The sequence below is a fragment of the Hyla sarda genome, chromosome 8, assembly GCF_029499605.1.
Source record: "Hyla sarda isolate aHylSar1 chromosome 8, aHylSar1.hap1, whole genome shotgun sequence".
NCBI classification, from domain to species: Eukaryota; Metazoa; Chordata; class Amphibia; order Anura; family Hylidae; genus Hyla; species Hyla sarda.
In genome coordinates this window covers 175541272-175565814 of record NC_079196.1, presented here as the reverse complement: position 1 = coordinate 175565814, position 24543 = coordinate 175541272, and positions in this window count along the sequence as shown.

Sequence of the window (24543 nt, the reverse complement as noted above, 5' to 3'; positions counted from 1 at the left end):
TGGATCCAGCGGGAGAATTTAAAAACCGGCCACTGCCATATCCTCGCCGGACCTGCGCCGCACCCCATTCACTTCAAAGAGCCAGACAGAGTCAGATGATGGACCATACCCGGTTTTTGTTGCCAGGCTGAAAACCGTAGTCTGCCATGGTTTTAAGTAGGGCAATAAAACTGATACCGTTCAAAAACGAGCCAATCTGAGTAACTATCTGACTCTGTCTGGCTCATTGAAGTAAATGGGGTGCGGCGCAGGTCCGGCGGGGATATGGCAGTGGGCAGTTTTTCAATTCTCCACCTGGATCCGGCTGCAGTATCCCCAAAATGTTGTGTGAATGTACCCTAAGGGTTATTTACTGCTGCAGATCTGCTTGAAGTCAATGGGCAGCAAAATCTGCAGCAGCAAATCTGCTGCAGATCTGCAGTAAAAATATGCACGTGTGAACGCACCCCAACACTGCAGCAATTGTGGAGACCGTGTAACCTGTGCAGGTTTTCATCACCAACCTGGAATGGTTGCTATTTCTTCAGAAACCCCATAGTAGCTTCACTGGTCCATACATGACTATGACAGTGAATACAAAAGTAGAAAGTTGCATTTTGAAATCAGTATCAGTGGTCATAATCAATTAGTGGTGCTTTATGTTCAGAATGGGCTTACTTCATAGTTTGCATTTTTTTTCCTGCTATTCTCTTCCAGTTCCCTGATTCCCAGTTTCTCCATAAATGATGTCCTCTCCTTTCTGCTCTCTTTACCAGATTAGTGGTTTTGCGTAAATATGTACACCCTGATAAAGATGGGATTAATATTATGGTGGTGGGTCTCAATTGGTGAAGATTGGGAAAATTATAATATTGGGAAATGTATATTCTTACAAGTTTTACTAACCCAGAGTCAGAGGCTATATGCCCAGCAGAGCTCTCTTGGTGCCCCGATAATACTGTTGTTCTTGTAGGAATTTTTGGAGTAATACTAGCCCAGTCAGAATCTCTTCTAAAATGACAGAGCAGAGTACTTGTTGGCTATAGAGATGCCTTAGATATACTGTAGATGAGAGGGGTACTGGCTCTCATTAAGAAATCAGTGATATGAAAACATTTTACAGACAATGCTATATGGTAAAAGAAAGCAAATTAAATTGCCTGAATAAATAAGTCTTACATACATCTGGTCTCTTCAATAACAATCCGTACTCATCTGATCTGTGTCTAAAACTTGCAATACAAAACAAGGCAGTGGCATGTTGAAAGGCCAGTTTTGGCCATGCCAGCTCAAGTTCATGAGGGAATACCAGCTGGAGGCACCTATGCCCAGCTGGTGGAAACCAAAGACTGTCCACAAGCTCATTCAAGTAAAGGATTTATCGCAGCCTATTCCAGGGTTCTCTGTAGCCACAATGTGGCTTCTGGCAGGCTTACCAACAGGCACAGAGACCTAGCATGGATGCCTGCAGACTTTTCAACACCAGGTAATGCCTGAGGTGCCCATTTGTTGAGGAAACAACTTTGCACCTCTTTTGGCCTATTTACCATGGCCCTGTTAGGGTGCGTTCACACTAAGTAATTCAACTCAAGTAATTCCTCTTGAATTCTCAGCTTATAAATAATTAACACCTGTTTTGCCATTGACTTCAATGTATTTTACTCTGCACTGTTCACACTACGTAAATTCTACTCGCGGAATTCCGTTCCGCTAACAGAAAGAACATTCTTCTTGCAGGATAAGCGAGCAGAAGTCCATTAAAGTCAATGGTAAAAAAAATTTGACTCAAAATTGTGCAAATTCGCATGGAATATATAAAAAGGGAAATTCTAATTGGTGGTTGTAGTCCAGCAAAAAAATAAATAAATAAAACAGCTTCCTCCTATGTTGCACGCGGAAAATCTGTGTGGAATTCCTTGTTAATTCCGCATGATTTTTTGCAAATTTCACCCAAATTCTGCACGAAAAAAAGACGATCCCACAGTCTTTTTTGCACTCTCTTATCACTTTGATACCTAAGCCTGGCAAGGACCCTCATGATTGCTCCGGTTACAGTCCTACTGCCCTCCTTAACTCGGGCTTGAAGCTATTTTACAAGGTGTTGGCAGCCCGACTGTGTTCTTTTCTCCCAACCCTTATCCATAAGGACCAGGTTGGGTTTATCCCCTGCCGTCAGGGTGGTGATAACACCAGGAGGGTAATAGATCTCATTGACTTAATCAATCGGAGGTCCGAACAAGCTTTGCTTCTAAGTCTTGATGCTGAAAAAGCTTTTGATAGGCTTGAGTGGCCGTTTCTCTTTGCCACCCTTCAGAAATTTGGTATCATGGGTAACTTTTTAACTGCACTACGGGGTCTTTACTCCTGCCCTACTGCCTCTCTCAAACTTCCTCATTCTTCTCCTTCTGTTTTTCCCCTGTCCAACGGGACCCGACAGGAATGTCCGTTGTCCCCCCTGGTTTTTGCTCTCTGCATTGAACCTCTAGCCGCCATGATTAGGGGGGATCCGGACATTACTGCTATATCTTTACATGATAGGGACTTCAAGATCTGTCTATTTGCTGATTATGTCCTTCTCACACTCTCTCGCCCTTTAATCTCTCTCCCTAACCTGTATAAAACTCTTCATGCTTAAAGTGTGGTCTTGGGTTATAAGGTAGATCTTTCTAAATCTGAAGCTCTTCCTCTGAATCTCCCCCTGCCTCTCTCCACTCTCCTGCGCTCCACTTACTCTTTTAAGTGGTCTCCGATGGCGATTAAATACTTAGGAATACACATTACTTCTTGCTATTCTACTCTCTACTCCACCAATTACATCTCTCTTTTTTGGGAACTTCGAGCTCTACTAGAGAAGTGGCAATCGCAGTATATCTCCTTTTTCAGGCGTATTGCGGCGGTTAAAATGACCATTCTCCCGAAACTGCTTTACTTTTTCGAGACGCTGCCGGTTCGTGTGCCTCTGTTCGCCTTGCGCTCTCTTCAGTCAGCTATTTTTCGTTTCATTTGGAACGGCAAGAAGCACCGACTCCCGATGTCGGTCATGATGGCGAGTAGGGCTCTGGGGGGTTTTGCTGTCCTTGATGTGGTTAAATATTATTGGGTGGGGGCGAGTGGCCTGACTCTCGACCGAGCTGCACAGACGCATGGTGGTGTAGCTCCGCACTGAATCTGTGCTTTCCATAATCCTGCACTCATCCTGGACTCCTGGATTCTCCCCCAGAGGCTTCGGAACCGAAGTGGGTCCCTTAGCTCCATTATGTCTGCCAACAAAACTGGTTCTGCGGCCGCGGCGAAGCTGAAAACATACGCGCGTGTTACCTCACACGATGGCGCCGATTCCTCCCAGGCCTCTGCCGCCACTTCTTCTTCTACCGCGAAGACCACACCAGAGACACCCTCTGCCGGGACTCCACGAGAACCGACGCTGCAGGAAGTCTCCACACAACTGCTATCTGCCATCACGACCTGCAAGACCTCCCTCACCGGTATGCTGGAGGAGGTGAGGGTGGACATAGGCCTCATCAGGCAGGACCTTCATACCTTGCGTGCGCCAGACAGAGGATCGCATATCCGCGGTGGAGGACCGGATGTCTCCGTTATCAGCCACAGTGGAGTCGCTTGATCGCTAGGCACAGCAGTGGAGGGAGAAAGCCGACGACCTCGAAAACCGGCTCCGCCGGAACAACCTGAGGATAATTGGCCTGCCTGAGCGTGCTGAGGGCCCTGATCCGGGTTTATTCGTGGAGCGGTGGCTTAAAGAACTCTTACCTGACGCGCCATTTTCCTTGGCCTTCGCGGTGGAGCGCATCCATCGGGTGCCCACGCGCCCTCTGCCTCCGGGTGCTCCTCCGAGACCGTTGCTGGCCCGCATGTTGAATTGCAACGACCGGGATCTGGCGCTGCATCTGCTCCACCGCCTACCAGCGATTACCCACAATGGGGCCCCGGTGTCCATCTTCCCGGACTTTTCCCCTGACCTACAGAAGCGGAGAGCCACCTTTCAGGCGGTGAAACGTAAACTTAAGGATATGGACGTGCCCTACTCTATGATCTATCCTGCCAGCCTGCGAATAGTGGATGGCGAGAGGGCTATCTTCTTCCAGGATCCCCAGGAGGCTGAGGAGTGGGCCTCTCGGCAGAGGGCGGCCCCTAGGCCTGGAGCTTGAAGCTGCGCTGGCTCACCCGTTCTACTTTATTGCCCCCATTTGTCAAAATCCTGCTGATCTGCACCCGCTCTGGACTCCTGGACTTTGACCGTGCTGACTGTGAGTAATTGTACCTGACTAATCTGTTCTTCAATGGCCCTCTCAAAGTCGGTTATCCGGACTGCCCCGCTTCCCCACTTGGACTCCCCCTTGCCCTTTGCCCCCTGCTGCCCTGACTGTCCTGTTTCCCTGGTCCCTTCCTCGTCATCTGCTGCCTATTAGGTGCGATTCTCCTACTCATTGTCCCTGGTCCCTATACATATGGAGGACAATATTCCTTCTCATGATTCCTGTGACCATCCGTACTCCGTCCCTCTTCCTTGAGATGGCCCGGACCAGTGTACTTCATGGTATCCTACCTATGAGGATCCGCTGCTATGGCTCCTGGACCTATGATGTTTTTTCATGTACTGTTTAGTCACCTACAGTTTTAGCCTTTACCATCCGTGCCCTTGTATTTCAGGGACCCCCTTTTTTCAGATTGTATTGATGGGTGATATTTGTTTTTGGGGGTTGTATTCCAGGGATCCCCGTACCCTTCCCCTTGGGTATGGTGTCCTCCTATTTTGTTTTTTACTACAGCACAGATTCTTCCCCGTTTAGTGTATACCGTAGTCGAACGGTCTTGTGTTAGACTACGTTCTGCGGTGATTGCCACACCTATGGCTCGCACTTTTTGGAGTGTAGTTTCCCTTTTCCCTCCCCTGTTTTTTGTGGTGTTGTCCTGTCTGCTGTCTGTATGTCTACGTTTTTCATGGCGCTTCGTTCCTCTTTTCTCTTCCCTTCTTGCTACTGTCCCTTTCTTGCCCTGGTGCTTCCTCTCTTTCTCTCCTTCTTTTATTTTTCAGGTGTACCCATGGCTGTGATCCGCTGTCTGTCCTGAAATGTTCGGGGCCTTAATTGCCCGAGGAAGTGTTCTATGGTTTACACTACCATCCATAAGTACAACCCCTCAATTGTATGCCTTCAGGAAACACATTTAGAGTCCACCTCTACCCGTTGGCTGCTTCGCCCCTGGGTTCAATGGACTCTTCATTCTTGCCACTTGTCACACTCGAGGGGCGTATCATTTCTTATACACAAATCTCTAAAATGGGAGGTCAGGCAGCCCCAGGGGGCCCCAGACGGTACATATGTTTTTCTATATGCGCTCATTCACAACTTGCCATTTGTGCTGATTGGCATCTACTACCCCCTCCCCCCCCCCCCCCCCCCCCGGTACCCTTGTGGTGCTGCGTCTTGCTACTGTATTTGCAGCATCTTACCCCGATGCCTGTCTTCTATGTATGGGAGATTTTAACACGACCCTTGACCCTGGCATTGAAAGATGTGGTCCGGTACTGGTAACTAGACAGTCTCCTACCCCTCTTGCCTCTGCTCCTTGAGTTCGGCTGGCTTGACATCTACAGACATTCATATCCTCAGTCTCGGACCTATTCTTGTCATAACACCACCTACGATTCTCTATCTCGCATTGATTATATGATTGTCAACCCCGCTTTAATCTCTAAAGTTAAGGATGTGTCCTATGTAACACAAGGTGTTTCGGACCACTCGCCTGTACTCCTTACCTTTGAAATGCGTGGTCTATCCTCTGTTAGGACTTGGCGCTTTCACCCCTATTGGCTGTCCCTCTTAGGACCACATGACGGTATCCCGACCCAATTACAGGTTTTTATGACCACCCATGACGACCTAACGGAACCCTTACTTAAGTGGGAAACGACGAAGGCCTTCCTACGTGGATGTTAGCAATCTGCCATTTCATTTCTGAAATGGGAGGCTGTACGGGAGGAAAGGGAGCTGGCGGATCGCTGTGCGGAGTTGGAGGGGAGGTATGTGTCTGACCCGTCTGCTGCCAACAAATCTGAGTGGCTACTGGAGGGTGGACGCTATTTACGCTTTTTGAGGGAGAAGGCTACCCGCAAACAATTCTTCAACAGACAACTACAAAAACGACAAAGAGGAGCGCACCATGGTGCAGATAAATGATGATAAATGAATCGTAGATGGTAAAAATGTGCTTACCAAAATGGGTTGTGCAAAAAGGAGCACAACTTGGAGACAAGCGTGTGAGAGGATCCCTCTGCTGCCACTCCACAATAAAATGCAATAAAACCAACGACCTCCAAACCAGTGGACAGTAAGGTGCTGAGGGACCAGGAGAAGGATAGAGCAATCAGTTTATTCCCAACATGCAACGTGTTTCGCGCATAAGCGCTTCATCAGGCATTTTTCAACAGACAACTGGCTTTTGAGCAAGGTGTCACGATGCCGGCTGGCAGGTAGTGGATCCTCTGTGCCAGAGAGGGATTGGCGTGGACCGTGCTAGTGGACCGGTTCTAAGCCACTACTGGTTTTCACCAGAGCCCGCCGCAAAGCGGGATGGTCTTGCTGCGGCGGTAGTGACCAGGTCGTATCCACTAGCAACGGCTCACCTCTCTGGCTGCTGAAGATAGGCGCGGTACAAGGGGGTAGGCAGAAGCAAGGTCGGACGTAGCAGAAGGTCGGGGCAGGCAGCAAGGATCGTAGTCAGGGGCAACGGCAGAAGGTCTGGAAACACAGGCAAGGAACACACAAGGAACGCTTTCACTGGCACTAAGGCAACAAGATCCGGCAAGGGAGTGCAGGGGAAGTGAGGTGATATAGGGAAGTGCACAGGTGAACACACTGATTGGAACCACTGCGCCAATCAGCGGCGCAGTGGCCCTTTAAATCGCAGAGACCCGGCGCGCGCGCGCCCTAGGGAGCGGGGCCGCGCGCGCCGGGACAGAACAGACGGAGAGCGAGTCAGGTAGGGGAGCCGGGGTGCGCATCGCGAGCGGGCGCTACCCGCATCGCGAATCGCATCCCGGCTGGCAGCGGAATCGCAGCGCCCCGGGTCAGAGGACGTGACCGGAGCGCTGCCGCGGGGAGAGTGAAGCGAGCGCTCCGGGGAGGAGCGGGGACCCGGAGCGCTCGGCGTAACAGTACCCCCCCCCTTGGGTCTCCCCCTCTTCTTAGAGCCTGAGAACCTGAGGAGCAGACTTTTGTCTAGGATGTTGTCCTCAGGTTCCCAGGATCTCTCTTCAGGACCACAACCCTCCCAGTCCACTAAAAAAAAATTTTTCCCTCTGACCTTTTTGGCAGCTAAAATTTCTTTGACCGAGAAGATGTCCGAGGAGCCGGAAACAGGAGTGGGAGGAACAGATTTGGGAGAAAAACGGTTGAGGATGAGTGGTTTGAGAAGAGAGACGTGAAAGGCATTAGGGATACGAAGAGAGGGAGGAAGAAGAAGTTTATAAGAGACAGGATTAATTTGACACAAAATTTTGAAAGGACCAAGATAGCGTGGTCCCAACTTGTAGCTAGGGACACGGAAGCGGACATATTTAGCGGAGAGCCATACCTTGTCTCCAGGGGAAAAAACGGGGGGAGCTCTTCTTTTCTTATCCGCGAACTTCTTCATGCGTGATGAAGCCTGTAAGAGAGAATTTTGGGTCTCTCTCCATATGATGGAAAGGTCACGAGAAATTTCATCCACAGCGGGCAGACCAGAGGGCAAGGGAGTAGGGAGGGGGGGAAGAGGGTGACGGCCGTACACCACGAAAAATGGGGATTTGGAGGAAGACTCAGAGACCCTGAAGTTATACGAGAATTCGGCCCATGGGAGGAGATCTGCCCAGTCATCCTGGCGGGAGGAAACAAAATGTCGCAAATAATCACCCAAGATCTGGTTAATCCTTTCTACTTGTCCATTGGACTGGGGATGATATGCAGAAGAAAAATTTAATTTAATCTTGAGTTGTTTACAGAGAGCCCTCCAGAATTTAGACACGAATTGGACGCCTCTATCCGAGACAATCTGCGTAGGCAACCCGTGAAGACGAAAAATGTGTACAAAAAATTGTTTAGCCAACTGAGGCGCAGAAGGAAGACCAGGAAGAGGGATGAAATGTGCCATTTTGGAGAATCGATCAACGACCACCCAAATAACAGTGTTGCCACGGGAAGGGGGTAAATCAGTAATAAAATCCATACCAATCAGAGACCAAGGCTGTTCGGGGACAGGCAGAGGATGAAGAAAACCAGCGGGCTTCTGGCGAGGAGTCTTATCCCGGGCACAGATAGTGCAGGCTCGCACAAAGTCCACAACATCCGTCTCCAGAGTCGGCCACCAATAGAAGCGGGAGATGAGTTGCACAGATTTCTTGATACCCGCATGACCTGCGAGATGGGAGGAGTGACCCCATTTGAGGATTCCGAGGCGTTGGCGAGGAGAAACAAAGGTCTTTCCTGGAGGAGTCTGCCTGATGGAGGCAGGAGAAGTGGAGATCAGGCAGTCAGGTGGAATGATGTGTTGCGGAGAGAGTTCAACTTCTGAGGCATCCGAGGAACGAGAGAGAGCATCGGCCCTAATGTTCTTATCGGCAGGACGAAAGTGAATCTCAAAATTAAATCGGGCAAAGAACAGAGACCACCGGGCCTGGCGAGGATTCAGCCGTTGGGCAGACTGGAGGTAGGAGAGGTTCTTGTGGTCGGTGTAGATAATAACAGGAGAACTTGATCCCTCCAGCAGATGCCTCCATTCCTCAAGTGCTAATTTAATGGCTAGAAGCTCTCGATCCCCGATGGAGTAGTTCCTCTCCGCTGGAGAGAAGGTCCTAGAGAAAAAACCACAAGTGACAGCATGCCCGGAAGAATTTTTTTGTAGAAGAACAGCTCCAGCTCCCACTGAGGAGGCATCAACCTCCAATAGGAAGGGTTTGGAAGGGTCAGGTCTGGAGAGGACGGGAGCCGAAGAAAAGGCAGACTTGAGTCGTTTAAAGGCGTCTTCTGCTTGAGGGGGCCAGGACTTGGGATCAGCATTTTTTTTGGTTAAAGCCACGATAGGAGCCACAATGGTAGAAAAATGTGGAATAAATTGCCTGTAATAATTGGCGAACCCCAAAAAGCGTTGGATAGCACGGAGTCCGGAGGGGCGTGGCCAATCTAAGACGGCAGAGAGTTTGTCTGGATCCATCTGTAGTCCCTGGCCAGAGACCAAATATCCTAGAAAAGGAAGAGATTGGCATTCAAACAGACATTTCTCAATTTTGGCATAGAGTTGGTTGTCACGAAGTCTCTGAAGAACCATACGGACATGCTGGCGGTGTTCTTCTAGATTGGCAGAAAAAATTAGGATATCGTCCAGATATACAACAACACAGGAGTATAACAGATCACGAAAAATTTCATTGACAAAGTCTTGGAAGACGGCAGGGGCGTTGCACAGTCCAAAGGGCATGACCAGATACTCAAAGTGTCCATCTCTGGTGTTAAATGCCGTTTTCCACTCGTCCCCCTCTCTGATGCGGATGAGGTTATAGGCGCCTCTTAAGTCCAATTTAGTGAAGATGTGGGCACCTTGGAGGCGATCAAAGAGTTCAGAGATGAGGGGTAAGGGGTAGCGGTTCTTAACCGTGATTTTATTAAGACCGCGGTAGTCAATGCATGGACGTAGGGAGCCATCTTTTTTGGACACAAAGAAAAATCCGGCTCCGGCAGGAGAGGAGGATTTACGGATAAAGCCCTTTTTTAGATTCTCCTGGACGTATTCGGACATGGCAAGAGTCTCTGGGGCAGAGAGAGGATAAATTCTGCCCCGGGGTGGAGTAGTGCCCGGGAGGAGGTCGATAGGGCAATCATAAGGCCTGTGAGGAGGTAGAGTCTCAGCTTGTTTTTTGCAGAAAACATCCGCGAAGTCCATATAGGCCTTAGGGAGACCGGTTACTGGAGGAAGCACAGAGTTACGGCAAGGGTTACTGGGAACCGGTTTTAGACAGTTCTTGGAACAAGAGGACCCCCAACTCTTGATCTCCCCAGTGGACCAATCCAGGGTAGGGGAATGAAGTTGAAGCCAGGGAAGTCCAAGGAGAATTTCCGAGGTGCAATTGGGGAGGACCAAAAGTTCAATCCTCTCATGATGAGATCCGATGCTCATAAGAAGGGGCTCCGTGCGGAAACGTATGGTACAGTCCAATCTTTCATTATTTACACAATTGATGTAGAGGGGTCTGGCGAGACTGGTCACCGGGATGTTGAACCTGTTGACGAGAGAGGCCAAAATAAAATTTCCTGCAGATCCAGAGTCCAAGAAGGCCACTGAAGAGAAGGAGAAGGCAGAGGCAGACATCCGCACAGGCACAGTAAGACGTGGAGAAGCAGAGTAGACATCAAGGACTGTCTCATCTTTGTGCGGAGTCAGCGTACGTCTTTCCAGGCGGGGAGGACGGATAGGACAATCTCTCAGGAAGTGTTCGGTACTAGCACAGTACAGGCAGAGGTTCTCCATACGGCGTCGTGTCCTCTCTTGAGGTGTCAGGCGAGACCGGTCGACCTGCATAGCCTCCACGGCGGGAGGCACAGGAACAGATTGCAGGGGACCAGAGGAGAGAGGAGCCGAGGAGAAGAAACGCCTCGTGCGAACAGAGTCCATATCTTGGCGGAGTTCCTGACGCCTTTCGGAAAAACGCATGTCAATGCGAGTGGCTAGGTGAATAAGTTCATGTAGATTAGCAGGAATTTCTCGTGCGGCCAGAACATCTTTAATGTTGCTGGATAGGCCTTTTTTGAAGGTCGCGCAGAGGGCCTCATTATTCCAGGACAATTCTGAAGCAAGAGTACGGAATTGTACGGCATACTCGCCAACGGAAGAATTACCCTGGACCAGGTTCAACAGGGCAGTCTCAGCAGAAGAGGCTCGGGCAGGTTCCTCAAAGACACTTCGGATTTCCGAGAAGAAGGAGTGTACAGAGGCAGTGACGGGGTCATTGCGGTCCCAGAGCGGTGTGGCCCATGACAGGGCTTTTCCGGACAGAAGGCTGACTACGAAAGCCACCTTAGACCTTTCAGTGGGAAACAGGTCCGACATCATCTCCAGATGCAGGGAACATTGGGAAAGAAAGCCACGGCAAAACTTAGAGTCCCCATCAAATTTATCCGGCAAGGATAAGCGTATCCCAGGAGCGGCCACTCGCTGCGGAGGAGGTGCAGGAGCTGGCGGAGGAGATGACTGCTGAAGCTGTGGTAGTAACTGTTGTAGCATAACGGTCAGTTGAGACAGCTGTTGGCCTTGTTGCGCTATCTGTTGTGACTGCTGGGCGACCACCGTGGTGAGGTCAGCGACAACTGGCAGAGGAACTTCAGCGGGATCCATGGCCGGATCTACTGTCACGATGCCGGCTGGCAGGTAGTGGATCCTCTGTGCCAGAGAGGGATTGGCGTGGACCGTGCTAGTGGACCGGTTCTAAGCCACTACTGGTTTTCACCAGAGCCCGCCGCAAAGCGGGATGGTCTTGCTGCGGCGGTAGTGACCAGGTCGTATCCACTAGCAACGGCTCACCTCTCTGGCTGCTGAAGATAGGCGCGGTACAAGGGGGTAGGCAGAAGCAAGGTCGGACGTAGCAGAAGGTCGGGGCAGGCAGCAAGGATCGTAGTCAGGGGCAACGGCAGAAGGTCTGGAAACACAGGCAAGGAACACACAAGGAACGCTTTCACTGGCACTAAGGCAACAAGATCCGGCAAGGGAGTGCAGGGGAAGTGAGGTGATATAGGGAAGTGCACAGGTGAACACACTGATTGGAACCACTGCGCCAATCAGCGGCGCAGTGGCCCTTTAAATCGCAGAGACCCGGCGCGCGCGCGCCCTAGGGAGCGGGGCCGCGCGCGCCGGGACAGAACAGACGGAGAGCGAGTCAGGTAGGGGAGCCGGGGTGCGCATCGCGAGCGGGCGCTACCCGCATCGCGAATCGCATCCCGGCTGGCAGCGGAATCGCAGCGCCCCGGGTCAGAGGACGTGACCGGAGCGCTGCCGCGGGGAGAGTGAAGCGAGCGCTCCGGGGAGGAGCGGGGACCCGGAGCGCTCGGCGTAACACAAGGCAACCAGTCCAGTAAATTGCTAGCTTGTTTAATACATCAGAACTCCAGGTCTCTTGCAGTCCTGCGGATACGCGACGATGACGGGACGATCCTGACGGACAACTCCCTAATAGTTCGACAGTTTGCCTCCTTTTACTCCTCTCTCTATTCATCTGCTGTTTCTTATTCACTGGACGCTCTTTCTTCCTTTCTGGACTCCATCTCCTTTCCTAGACTCTCTCCTGACAGCCAAGCCTCTCTGGAAACTGACTTTACTCTTGACGAACTGACGGATGCGATTAGAAGCCTCGCTAGGGGGAAATCGCCTGGCCCCGATGGCCTCCCGGTGGAAGTCTACCAACAATATGCCAAACGACTAGCCCCATGCTTACTGGACATGTATAGATCTGCTTTCTCAGACGGACGTCTTCCTGACTTTTTCTATGATGCCTCTATTATCGTCATCGGCCGATTTCCCTTTTAAATTTAGATTACAAAATACTTACCAAAATGCTGGCCAATCGACTGAATAAGGTAATCTTAGACGTGATTCATCTCGACCAAGCTGGCTTTATGCCTGGACGTTCTACTTCTGACAATATCCGCAGGACTCAGGTGTTAGTGCAGGTGGGAGTGACTGACAAGAGGAACTGGGCTATGGCGTCCTTAGACGCCGCCAAGGCCTTCGACTCTGTGGAATGGCCGTCCCTGCTTGCCGTTCTGTGGAGATTTGGCTTCGGCCCACACTTTATTAAATGGATATCCATCCTGTATGCTTCTCCCCGAGCTAGGGTGGTTCTTAATACTGCACTGTCCCCTTATTTTTCGTTAGCCCGAGGTATGCAGCAGGGCTGCCCTATCTCTCCCTTGCTGTTTGCTCTAGCTATAGAGCCGTTAGCATTATGCATCCGTCAGCATGCATTGTATCGGCTGATCGGCTCGAGGGAGGATAGGGTAGGCCTGTACGCTGACGACATGATTCTATACATGGATGATCCTATTGTTACCTTAGCCTTTAGTATCTCACTGATTGACACCTATGGGTTTTATTCAGGTCTACGCATCAATTGGTCAAAATCTGTATTTATGCCTCTTCGCCCTGACCTATGGAGTGGAGATGCTAGTGCCTTGCGGGTGGTGGACTCTTTCAAGTACTTAGGCATCTACATTCACAGACCTTTTGGCAATGATCACCAAGCTAATATCCTGCCTCTTTTGGCGCTTGTTCGCGACAAATTCAGGGTGTGGGCTACGCTGCTGCTATCGTTGGCAGTCCGCATTAACCTTATTAAAATGGTGATTCTTCCCAAATGCCTGTATATGGTGGAACATGCCTCTACTCCCATACCCAAGTCTTTCTTTGCACAACTACATGCCTTATTCCCGGGCTTTGTTTGGGGCTCCAATAAGTCTAAACTCAGGCTATCCACTCTGCATCGTTCTAGCCTCAGTGGCAGGATGTCACTGCCTGATATATACCTTTGTTATTTAACTGGACAACTAAGATACTTACGTCAGTGGGTAATGTGCCTTTCACTCCCGAATAGTGAACATCACTTGGCGGTCAGCCTTAACCTGCAACACCTGTGGCCTGTTCTGGAGGGAGCCGGTGGGACGGGGGGATCATGGTTACCTCTTCATAGATTGGCGGCTCAGGTTTGGAGGGCAACTAAAAAATTACACTCCTTCACCGGTGTGGTGTTAGACAGGCAACTGTGGTTTGGTGGTTTCTCAGATGCCCTGGATCCGCAGTTTTGGAGGTCCCATGGGATCACTACCCTGGGGGACGTTAGAGATGACAGTGGGTTTAAATCGTTTATTGATCTTCAGGCCACTAATGCTCTGCCGAATAACTCTCAGTTTAGGTACCTCCAACTCCACCATGCCTACTCAGTTCAGTTTCCTAAACCTTCTGTTAACTTTTCTACTCTCCTGGTAATAGGTGTCTTCCGTACCCAGGGTCCTAGGGGACTTATCTCTTCCTTATACACAGTTCTGCTGGATGCTAAGATGAGGGGGGATCCGTTGACTGTTGAACCTAAGTGGCGCCGAGTAGTCCCCTCTGTCACTAGTGAGGAGTGGGACAAGGCGCTCTCCTCTCATATGTCTGTGTCTCCTGCCGTCAATAACAGTATAACACAGCTGTACATCTTTCACCAGTCATACTTATCCCCTCTCAGACTGAGCAAGATGGGTAGATGCACATATGCAAATTGTCACAGGTGTGGCTTGCCGAACGCAGACTTTCTGCATCTGATGTGGTTTTGTCCGCAAGTTTACTCCTTTTGGGCTCAAGTGGTGGATTTCCTAGACTCCCTGGTGAGTAGGTCCCTCCAACTAGACATTAGGAACTGCCTCCTGGGACTGCTTGATGAGGACACATGGCCCCATTATGAACATATTTTTCTCAAGGAATCTCTATTCCTTGCTTGTAAGGCAATTGCATTATTTAGTTAGTACGGTCGAAAAAAGACATATGTCCATCAAGTTCAACCAGGGAATTAAGGGGTAGGGGTGTGATATTGGGGAAGGGATGAGATTTTATATTTCTTCATAAGCATTAATGTTATTTTGTTCCAGGAATGTATCTAATCCTGTTTTAAAGCTGTTAATTGTTCCTGCTGTGACCAGTTCCTGAGGTAGACCGTTCCATAAATTCACAGTCCTCACGGTAAAGAAGGCGTGTCGCCCCTTGAGACTAAACTTTTTCTTTTCCAGACGGAGGGAGTGCCCCCTCGTCCTTTGGGGGGGTTTAACCTGGAACAGTTTTTCTCCATATTTTTTGTATGGGCCATTAATATACTTATATACGTTTATCATATCCCCCCTTAAACGTCTCTTCTCAAGACTAAACAATTGTAACTCCTTTAATCGCTCCTCATAGCTAAGATGCTCCATGCCCCATATTGGTTTAGTCGCGCGTCTCTGCACCCTTTCCAACTCCGCAGTGTCCCTTTTATGGACAGGTGCCCAAAACTGAACAGCATATTCCAGGTAAGGCCGTACCATTGAAGTGGATGGCCCAGGAACCCCCTACCCTGGCCGGCTGGCGATCTTTGGTTAATACGACAGTGGATTACGAGTACTTGGTGTACAAACATCGCAAGTGCCCCAGTAAATTTCATAACATCTGGGGAGCTTGGTGTGCTCACCCCCGAGCCACCTATACGGCCTCCAGGTTCATTGCACTTAGAGATCAATTGAGCACTGCCTCTACCTAATTTCTTCTTTTTTTCCCTCTTTCTCGCTCTTCCAGTTCCCTCCTTTTCCTGCTCTCTGGTCATCCCTTCTTCTTCCTCTTTACCTCTTGCCCTTCCCACTGCCTTCCCCCTTCTGCCCAAGGGGACGGAGCCCCTGGTGTGTTTGTAGTATGTTACGATTGTCTTTGTGAGTCCCGTGGTCTGTGTTGTCTACTGTTTGTGTATTTCCCTTCTCCATCCCATTTTCCCCTGGTTGCATTGGTTCCCACTAATGTGGTTGGTTGAATGCAGTTTATCTGTGTAAGTTGAGTTGTTAGTGAGGTACATCCTCTATATGTTATAATCGATGTCGGCATTGTGCTGTGCCTATCTACATACATACTGTGTCACTGTATATGATGCCTCAAGCCTTTTTTTTTTCTTTCCACAATGCCTCCTTCTATTGACCTATATCTATGATGTACTCACATTTCAATAAACTCAGTTTAAAAAATATATATATATTATTGGGCGGCTCTCCTGAGACATCTTGCGGCTTGGTCTTCTTACTGCGCCTATAGCCGCTGGATGGAGTTAGAAAAGCTTTGGTTGGCCCCTTATCATCCTAACACTTTTCTATGGTCCCCTCTGGCCTCTGTTCCTGCCTTATGGCCTTCTCTAAATATGTATGTGGCTAATGTTCAATGAAATTCAGTTTGCCTTCTGTTTCTTCTCCCCTACGCTGTTTTCTCTATCATCCTGACTTTCCTTCTAGTCTAACGTCTACTATGGTATGTGAGTGGGGCTCATGGGGGTTGTTTTGTTGGGCTGATGTTGTGGACCCTCTCTTACGTTCTCTCCTGTCTTTTGAGCAGTTGCGGACTCGTTGGGAGCTCCCCTCATCTGAGAGTCTTCATTACATGCAGTTGCGGCATTTTATGTTGACTACATTGGGCTCTGTCGTGGTCTCCTTACCTACTGGGTTCGCGTGATTGTGCCGTGGTGGACCTCAGATGAGGGGCCTACTCTCTAATATCTATTCTTTACTACTCCAGCCCCCTGAGGGTGTCCCGGTGTCGCATGGTTACATGGGCCGCTGGGAGACTGCTCTTAATACTACCATCTCCCTCCCTCAGTGGAACGTTATCTGGGACCGAGCCTCTAAGGCCTCTATATGTACTGCTTATAAAGAAACCCAATATAAGCTGCTCATGGGTTGGTATCACACTCCAGAGTTGTTGAATAGGCTGAACCCAGACATCCCCCCTCAGTGCTGGAGCTGTGGAGTTGGGTTGGGTACGGTCCTTCATATATTCTGGTCCTGTCCTCTCATAGGGGCTTACTGGAATATGATGCAGAGGCTAGTGCATGAAGTTCTGGGTAAATTGGTTCCTCTGGATCCCCTAGTCTATCTTCTACATCTCTCTCACCCTACTTTAGCTAAATAACCATTTAAACTCTTCATACATATGGTTTTAGCCGCTAAGACCTATGTCACTAAGGGTTGGAAGAAGACCCTTCCTCCTTCTGAGTCTGATTTGGCCTCAGGATACGTGAGATCCGTTCTTTGGAATTCCTAACGGCCTCCTTGAATAACTCTATCCCTCATTTCCTGTCGGTCTGGGAATCCTGGGATCGTTTCTCTGATAGGCAGCTGCCCTGATCTTCCGCCTTTTTCTTCTCCCTTTTCTTATCTTTTCTTCCCTCCTTTTTCCTAATCCTCCTCGTGTTGTTTAGTGTTTGTCCTTGTGCGTTCCCCCCCTTTTTATGTCCGTCCCCCCCCTTCCCCCCTTCTTGTGTTTGTGGTCTGTAAGGCCTTACTTTTTGTTCCTTCTCTGGTGCATTGCGGTCAGCAGATGACTGTGTATTCAAATTTTACTGATTGTCGCTTACATTTTTGTGTTATGCTCTTGACGCTCGTGATTCAAGTGGATTGTTCTGCTACCTTGCTAGACAGTTTTGGCCTACTTTCTTGTTTCCTTTTACTTGTTATTATGCCGAGTATTCCTGGGCCTCGGCCCTTGTAATGTTCTTTTCCGCTGTTTATGCTTGGATTTGTATACATGAAAAATCTTTAATAAAAAATACAGTAAAAAAAAAAAAAAAGAATCTTCTCTGATTTGAGTCGTTCATTTTGCTTTTTTTTTTAAATTATCTGGCCCAGGGCATCTTGAAGACTTCTCCTGGCCAAGAATTGTCTCCACAGAACCTGTCCGAGCAACCAGACAAACCTTTTCAGGCTTCTTTCTCAAACACAATGCCCCTCTTTACAAACCCCCTTGTTTGTATTGCCTCACACAGTAATAGTGCCCGCTTTGTACCTCCATAGTTGTAGGACCCCTTTCACTGTGCCCACATAATTGTAGGCTCCACTTTCTGTGTCCCCATAGTTGTAGCCCCATCTCTGTGCCCCCATAGTTGTCCTCTCGGTGACCCCATACTGTAGCTCCTCTCTCTGTGCTCCGAGTTTTAGCTCCATCTCTGTGCCACCATAGTTGTAGGTGTCCTCTCTCTGACCCCATAGTTGTAGGTGTCCTCTCTGTGACCCTATAGTTGTAGCCCCCCTCTCTTTGACCCCACAGTTGTAGCCCCCCTCTCCGTGCCCCCATAGTTGTAGCCCCCATCTCTGTGCCCCCATAGTTGTAGGTGTGCTCTCTGTGACCCCATAGTTGTAACCCCCCTCTCTGTGCCACCAGTTGAAGACCTCTTTCTGTTCCCCCATAGTTGTAGGCCCCGGCTTCTGTGATCCACTGCTCCCCTAGTATGGGGTTGGACGAGATCTACTGCTATGGGCTGTAGGGGCAGTGGAGCACATAGGCTGACTGATGCAGCCTACTTACTGTTTTGGGGCTGGGCAGTATATTCTCCCCGCTGCTCCACTTTCTGTGCTGTGCTCCGGACCAGCACTGCACATCACGCTGTATGATGATGTCACCTGTAATGGATGTGCCTGTGCGAGGCATGTTTCCTACCTTACCTCCCGACACGCACTTCTCCCTTAAAGGCACAGCGGCCACTAGTGGAGAGGTAAATTCAGCCTCTCCCTCCCCTTAAAGGGGTACTCCAGTGAAAGCCTTTTTTCTTTTAAATCAACTGGTGGCAGAAAGTTAAACATATTAGTAAATTACTTCTATTAAAAAATCTTAATCCTTCCTGTACTTATTAGCTGCTGAATACTACAGAGGAAATTATTTTCTTTTTGGAATGCTCTCTGATGACATCACAAGCACAGTTCTCTCTGCTGACGTTATTATAATAATAATAACGCTTTATTTATTGTTGTCCTTAGTGGGATTTGAACCCAAGTCCCCAGCACTGCAAGGCAGTGCTAACCACTGAGCCACCATGCTGCCCTTAGCATACATCTGCTATGCATGGTTGCTAAAACGGACAGAGATGTCAGCAGAGAGCACTGTGCTCGTGATGTCATCAGTGTTCCAAAAAGAAAGGAATTTCCTCTGTAGCATTCAGCAGCTACTAAGTACTGGAAGGATTAAGATTTTTTAATAGAAGTAATTTACAAATATGTTTAACTTTCTGCCACCAGTTGATTTAAAAGAAAAAAGGTTTTCACCGGAGTACCCCTTTAATGTCACAGCCACCGGCCCGAGCAGCAGCCCCATTATAGGGCACGACTGTCAGCCGGGCCCCTCTGGGCTCCAGGCCCCTTACTGGCGTACTGGTCGTACCCCCCTGATGGCGGCCCTGACTCAGAGACTTAGTTCCCACCAATCGCCTATTGCATCACTCGGTCTGGGATTCTTCCCCCCCCCCCCCCCTTTTTATCCCTCACCTGTTGTTATTATTGGCATGTGATGCTTTATTAGACTGTGGATGTAGAGCAGAGGTGTCATGTAGTATAAATGCCTTTGCTGTATACTGTATTATCTAGTGTATGGCATAATCCTAAAAATTACTTTGCGTAAGCTCAAGATATTTTCTTCAATCAGGAGAAGAGTAAGAGTACACACATTTTGCTATGAAGCATTGTCTGAAAATAAGCCCTCACTGATTTCTTCAATGAGTGTGAGTAAAGCCCCCCCCCCCCAATTCTCCTTGAAGGAGTCTAGGTATCAGCACTGAATTGTACATTGCATTTAAAGGAAATCTGACAACTTGTTCAATAAACCCCATACACAGGGTTATAGTGCGGGTAAATATGAGAAAAACAATGTATTACTCACCCTGATCGGTGATCTTGTTAGTGAAACAGAGCTCCTGCTGTTAATATGTAAATGAGCTATTTTGCGCAATGAGGGCGGGAGCCAGCAGGAATAGGGGAGAAGAGGGTACAGAGGCAGGAATGCTCTCAATGCCCCATTGCACGAATGAGCTTTTTTGCATATTAGCAATGGGGGCTCTATCTCACTAACGGGAACATAACACCCTCACTATAGCCCTGTGTATTGGATTTAGTGCAGGTGAACAAGCTGTCAGATTCCCTTTAAAGTGCAAACCTTATTAGCAAATCTTTTACCTTAGAGTATCTTTTGTACTGTCATGTCTTCCACAGCATATTATCATGTGCTGCTACTCAGTCTGCACTACATTGCGCTACATTATATGTATGTTTATGATAATTGGTTGTTGAGAATAATTAAATAAATGTAACTGTTCATAGCTGCATTTTCACATTTTGTCTGCTTATAACTTTACATGTTATGTAACACCTATAGTTATGTATATGGAAATGAAAACAATTACACTCCTGGGAGTTGTAGAAGCAGAGAAAAAAAAACCCTAGGATTCGGCGCTGCAGACTCTTGGAGATGGATGAGGCAAACGCAAGAGGTAATAAATATAGTCCATAACAGGACACTTTATTGAAGAAAATAATGACAGGATTACACATTTCGGAAGGAGCCCTCCCTTCCTCAGATCAGGGTAAGGTATTGTCATAAAGTACAGTACACCCAAAAATGGGTGCCAAAACAAGGGGGAGGAGTCTACAGTCAGAAGCTAATTTCTTACATATCATAAAAAAACATTCTATTCAATTATACAGTACAGGTGCACATAGAACAGGTATACAGCACAGTATAACATTAGTATTAGAGCATAAATAAATAAACCTATGGGCCCTAATGAAATGATGAAATGATTGAATGCTCCTTATAACCCTCATAATGAATACATTTTGTCAGGGTCCGGACTAGCGGCTGGTGAAGACACTGGAGGTGGATCCCCTGTACCAGATAGGCGATGACGCGGGCCGTACTGGGGAATCGGTTCTAAGCAGTTACTGGTGTTCACCAGAGCCCGCCGCAAAGCAGGATGGACTTGCTGCGGCAGTAACTACCAGGTCGTGTTCCCCAGTAGCGACTCAACCTCTCTGGCAGCTGAGACTGGCGCGGTACACAAGGACTAGACAGAGGCGAGGTCAGACGTAGCAGAAGGTCAGGGCAGGCAGCGAGGTTCGTAGTCAGGGGCAACAGCAGAAGGTCAAGGTACACAGGCTTGGGAAACACTATAACGCTTTCTCAGGGCACAAGGCAACAAGATCCGGCGAGGAGAGGAAGGGAAAGTGGGTTTTTATAGGTTAGGGAGTGATTGGGCCAGGCACCAATTAGTGGTGCACTGGCCCTTTAAATTTAAGCAAGTCGGCGCGTGCGCGCCCTAGGGAGCGGGGCCGCGCGCGCCGGGAGGAAGCAGACGGGGGCGAGAGGTGAGTGAGACGGGGCGCAACCCGAGGGCGGACACGAGCCGTGCCTCGGATCGCGTACCCTCCGGGGACCAGAGAGCAGCGCTCGCGGTCAGCAATGCCGACCGGAGCGCTGCAGCCAGAGGAACGCCGTGAGCGCTCCAGGAAGGCAGCGGGACCCGGAGCGCTCGGCGTGACAGTACCCCCCCCCCCCCCTTGGGTCTCCCCCTCTTCTTGGAACCGAGGAATCTGTAGATGAGTTCTTTGTCTAGAATATTGTCCTCTGGCTCCCAAGACCTCTCTTCGGGACCACAATTCTCCCAATCAACAAGAATTTTTTTTTTACCTCTGACAATCTTTGAAGCGAGAATCTCTTTAACCGAGAAGACGTCAGAGGAGCCCGAGACAGGAGCAGGAACGGTGACCTTGGGAGAAAAGCGGTTAAGAATGAGAGGCTTGAGAAGGGAAACATGAAAGGAGTTAGGAATACGAAGAGAAGGAGGAAGATGAAGCTTGTAAGAGACAGGGTTGATTTGAGTTTTGACCCTAAATGGCCCGAGGTAACGTGGACCCTGCTTGTAGCTAGGGACACGGAACCGAATATATTTGGCAGGGAGCCACACTTTGTCACCAGGGGCAAAGACAGGAGGAATTCTTCTCTTCTTGTCCGCATGTTTCTTCATACGAGAGGAGGCCAGCGAGAGCGACCTTTGAGTCTCCTTCCAAATAGAGGAAAAGTCCCGGGTCAAATCATCTACGGCAGGGACTCCAGACGAAGTGGGGATAGGGAGGGGGGGAAGTGGGTGATGGCCGTACACCACAAAGAATGGAGACTTGGCGGATGACTCAGAGTCTTTGAAATTGTACGAGAATTCGGCCCAGCGTAACAGGTCAACCCAATCATCTTGGCGGGAGGAGACAAAATGTCGCAGGTAGTCACCAAGGATTTGGTTTATTCTCTCCACTTGTCCATTAGATTGCGGGTGGTAAGCGGAGGAAAAATTCAATTTAATCTTTAATTGGGTGCAGAGTGCTCTCCAGAATTTCGAGACGAATTGAACGCCTCTATCGGAGACGATATGCGTAGGCAGTCCGTGGAGACGAAAAATGTGCAAAAAAAATGCTTTGACAATTGTGGCGCAGAAGGGAGGCCAGGGAGTGGAACGAAATGGGCCATTTTGGAGAATCGATCAACGGCCACCCAGATGACAGTGTTGCCATGGGATACAGGAAGGTCAGTGACGAAGTCCATCGCTATGTGTGACCAAGGCTGTTCGGGAACTGGCAGAGGAAGAAGAAGACCCGCAGGCCTTTGGCGAGGAATTTTATCACGTGCGCAGACAGTACAGGAGCGTACGAAGTCAGTTACATCTTTTTCAAGGGAAGGCCACCAATAGTGTCTGGCAATCAACTGAGTGGATTTTTTGATTCCAGCGTGACCTGCCAGGTGGGAGGAGTGACCCCATTTGAGAGTCCGGAGGCGAAGACGTGGAGGGACAAAGGTTTTTCCTGGAGGAACTGGTGCCAGGGAAGCCGGAGCAGCAGAGATCAGACACTCAGGGGAAACGATGTGTTGGGGAGCGGTTTCTGCCTCCGTGGCATCAGTGGAACGAGAAAGAGCATCTGCCCTGACATTCTTGTCTGCAGGACGAAAATGTATCTGGAAATTAAAGCGAGCGAAGAACAATGACCACCTGGCCTGGCGAGGATTTAAACGCTGAGCGTACTGTAGGTATGACAGATTTTTGTGGTCAGTGTAGATGGTGATCGGGTGGAGAGAGCTTTCCAGGAGATGCCTCCACTCCTCGAGTGCCATTTTAATGGCCAGCAATTCTGGGTCACCAATAGCGTAATTTTTTTCAGGAGGGGAAAATGTTTTAGAGAAAAAACCGCAAGTGACGTTTTTTCCTTTAGCATTTTTCTGAAGAAGAACCGCCCCGGCTCCAACTGAAGAGGCATCCACCTCGAGGAAGAATGGCTTCAGTGGATCAGGCCTAGTCAAGACTGGTGCGCAGACGAAGGCGGCCTTAAGGCGAGTAAAAGCTTCTTCTGCTTGGGGAGGCCAGGATCTCGGATTCGCATCTTTCTTGGTCAGAGCCACAATGGGAGCCACGATAGTGGAGAAGTGGGGGATAAACTGACGGTAGTAATTAGCGAATCCGAGGAAGCGCTGGATAGAGCGAAGTCCAGAGGGGCGTGGCCAATCCAAGACTGCGGAGAGCTTATCGGGGTCCATTTGAAGGCCCTGTCCTGAGACCAGATATCCTAGAAAAGGAAGACAGGTACGTTCAAAGAGGCATTTCTCAATTTTGGCGTAGAGATGGTTAACTCGGAGGCGCTGGAGCACTTGGCGAACATGGAGGCGGTGTTCCTCTAGGTTGGAGGAGAAGATTAGAATGTCATCGAGATAGACCACCACGCAAGTATTCAACAATTCCCGGAAGATCTCATTCACAAAGTCTTGGAAGACTGCGGGGGCTTGGCAAAGACTGAATGGCATGACCAGGTATTCAAAGTGACCATCTCTAGTGTTAAAAGCAGTTTTCCACTCATCTCCTTCACGAATTCTGATGAGATTGTACGCGCCCCTGAGGTCAAGCTTGGTAAAAATCTTTGCTCCGCGCAGCCGGTCAAAGAGTTCCGAGATGAGTGGCAGAGGGTAGCGGTTCTTTATAGTGATCTTATTGAGCCCGCGGTAGTCAATACAAGGGCGTAGAGACCCATCCTTCTTGGCAACAAAGAAGAATCCTGCTCCAGCAGGAGAAGAAGACTTCCTGATGAAACCTTTTTTGAGATTCTCCTGAATATATTCCGTCATGGCCTCCGGAGAGGAGAGAGGGTAAATCCTGCCATGGGGCGGCGTGGTCCCAGGGAGCAAGTCAATAGGGCAGTCGTAGGGCCTATGTGGTGGTAAGACCTCTGCCTGTTTTTTGCAAAAGACGTCAGAAAAGTCTTGATAGGCCTTTGGAAGGCCGAGCAAAGGAGAAGCAACAGAGACTTGGCTGGTGGGAAGCGACTTAAGGCAGCGTGAGTGGCAGGAAGAACCCCAGGATTTTATGTCCCCCGTGGTCCAGTCGAGGGTAGGAGAATGCCGCTGGAGCCAGGGTAAGCCAAGAAGGATGTCAGAGGTGCAATTAGGCAGGACAAAGAACTCAATCCTTTCTTGATGGAGAACCCCCACGGTCATGCGTACGGGGGCCGTGCGGTAACGCACGGTAGAATTCAGGTGTTCTCCATTAACTGAGGAAATGTAGAAGGGCTTGACTAGACGGACAACAGGGATGTTAAACCGGTTGATGAATGAGGCTTTTATGAAATTTCCTGTTGAACCAGAGTCCAAGAATGCCTCCGCAGAGAAGGAGGCTTTATCAGCTGGAGAAATCCACACTGGAATAGTCAGGCATGGAGAGGAAGAATTTACACCCAGTGACGCCTCTCCCACGATCACTAGGTGCGAGCGTTTCCCTGACGCTGAGGACGAATGGGACAGTCCTTTAGGAAATGCTTAGAGCTCGCACAGTATAGGCATAAGTTCTCGTTCCTCCGGCGAGTCCTCTCTTGCTGGGTCAGGCGAGACCGGTCCACTTGCATGGCCTCCTCAGCGGGAGGCACAGTAACAGGCTGCAAAGGATTCTGGAAAAGAGGAGCCAGGCGCGGGTAT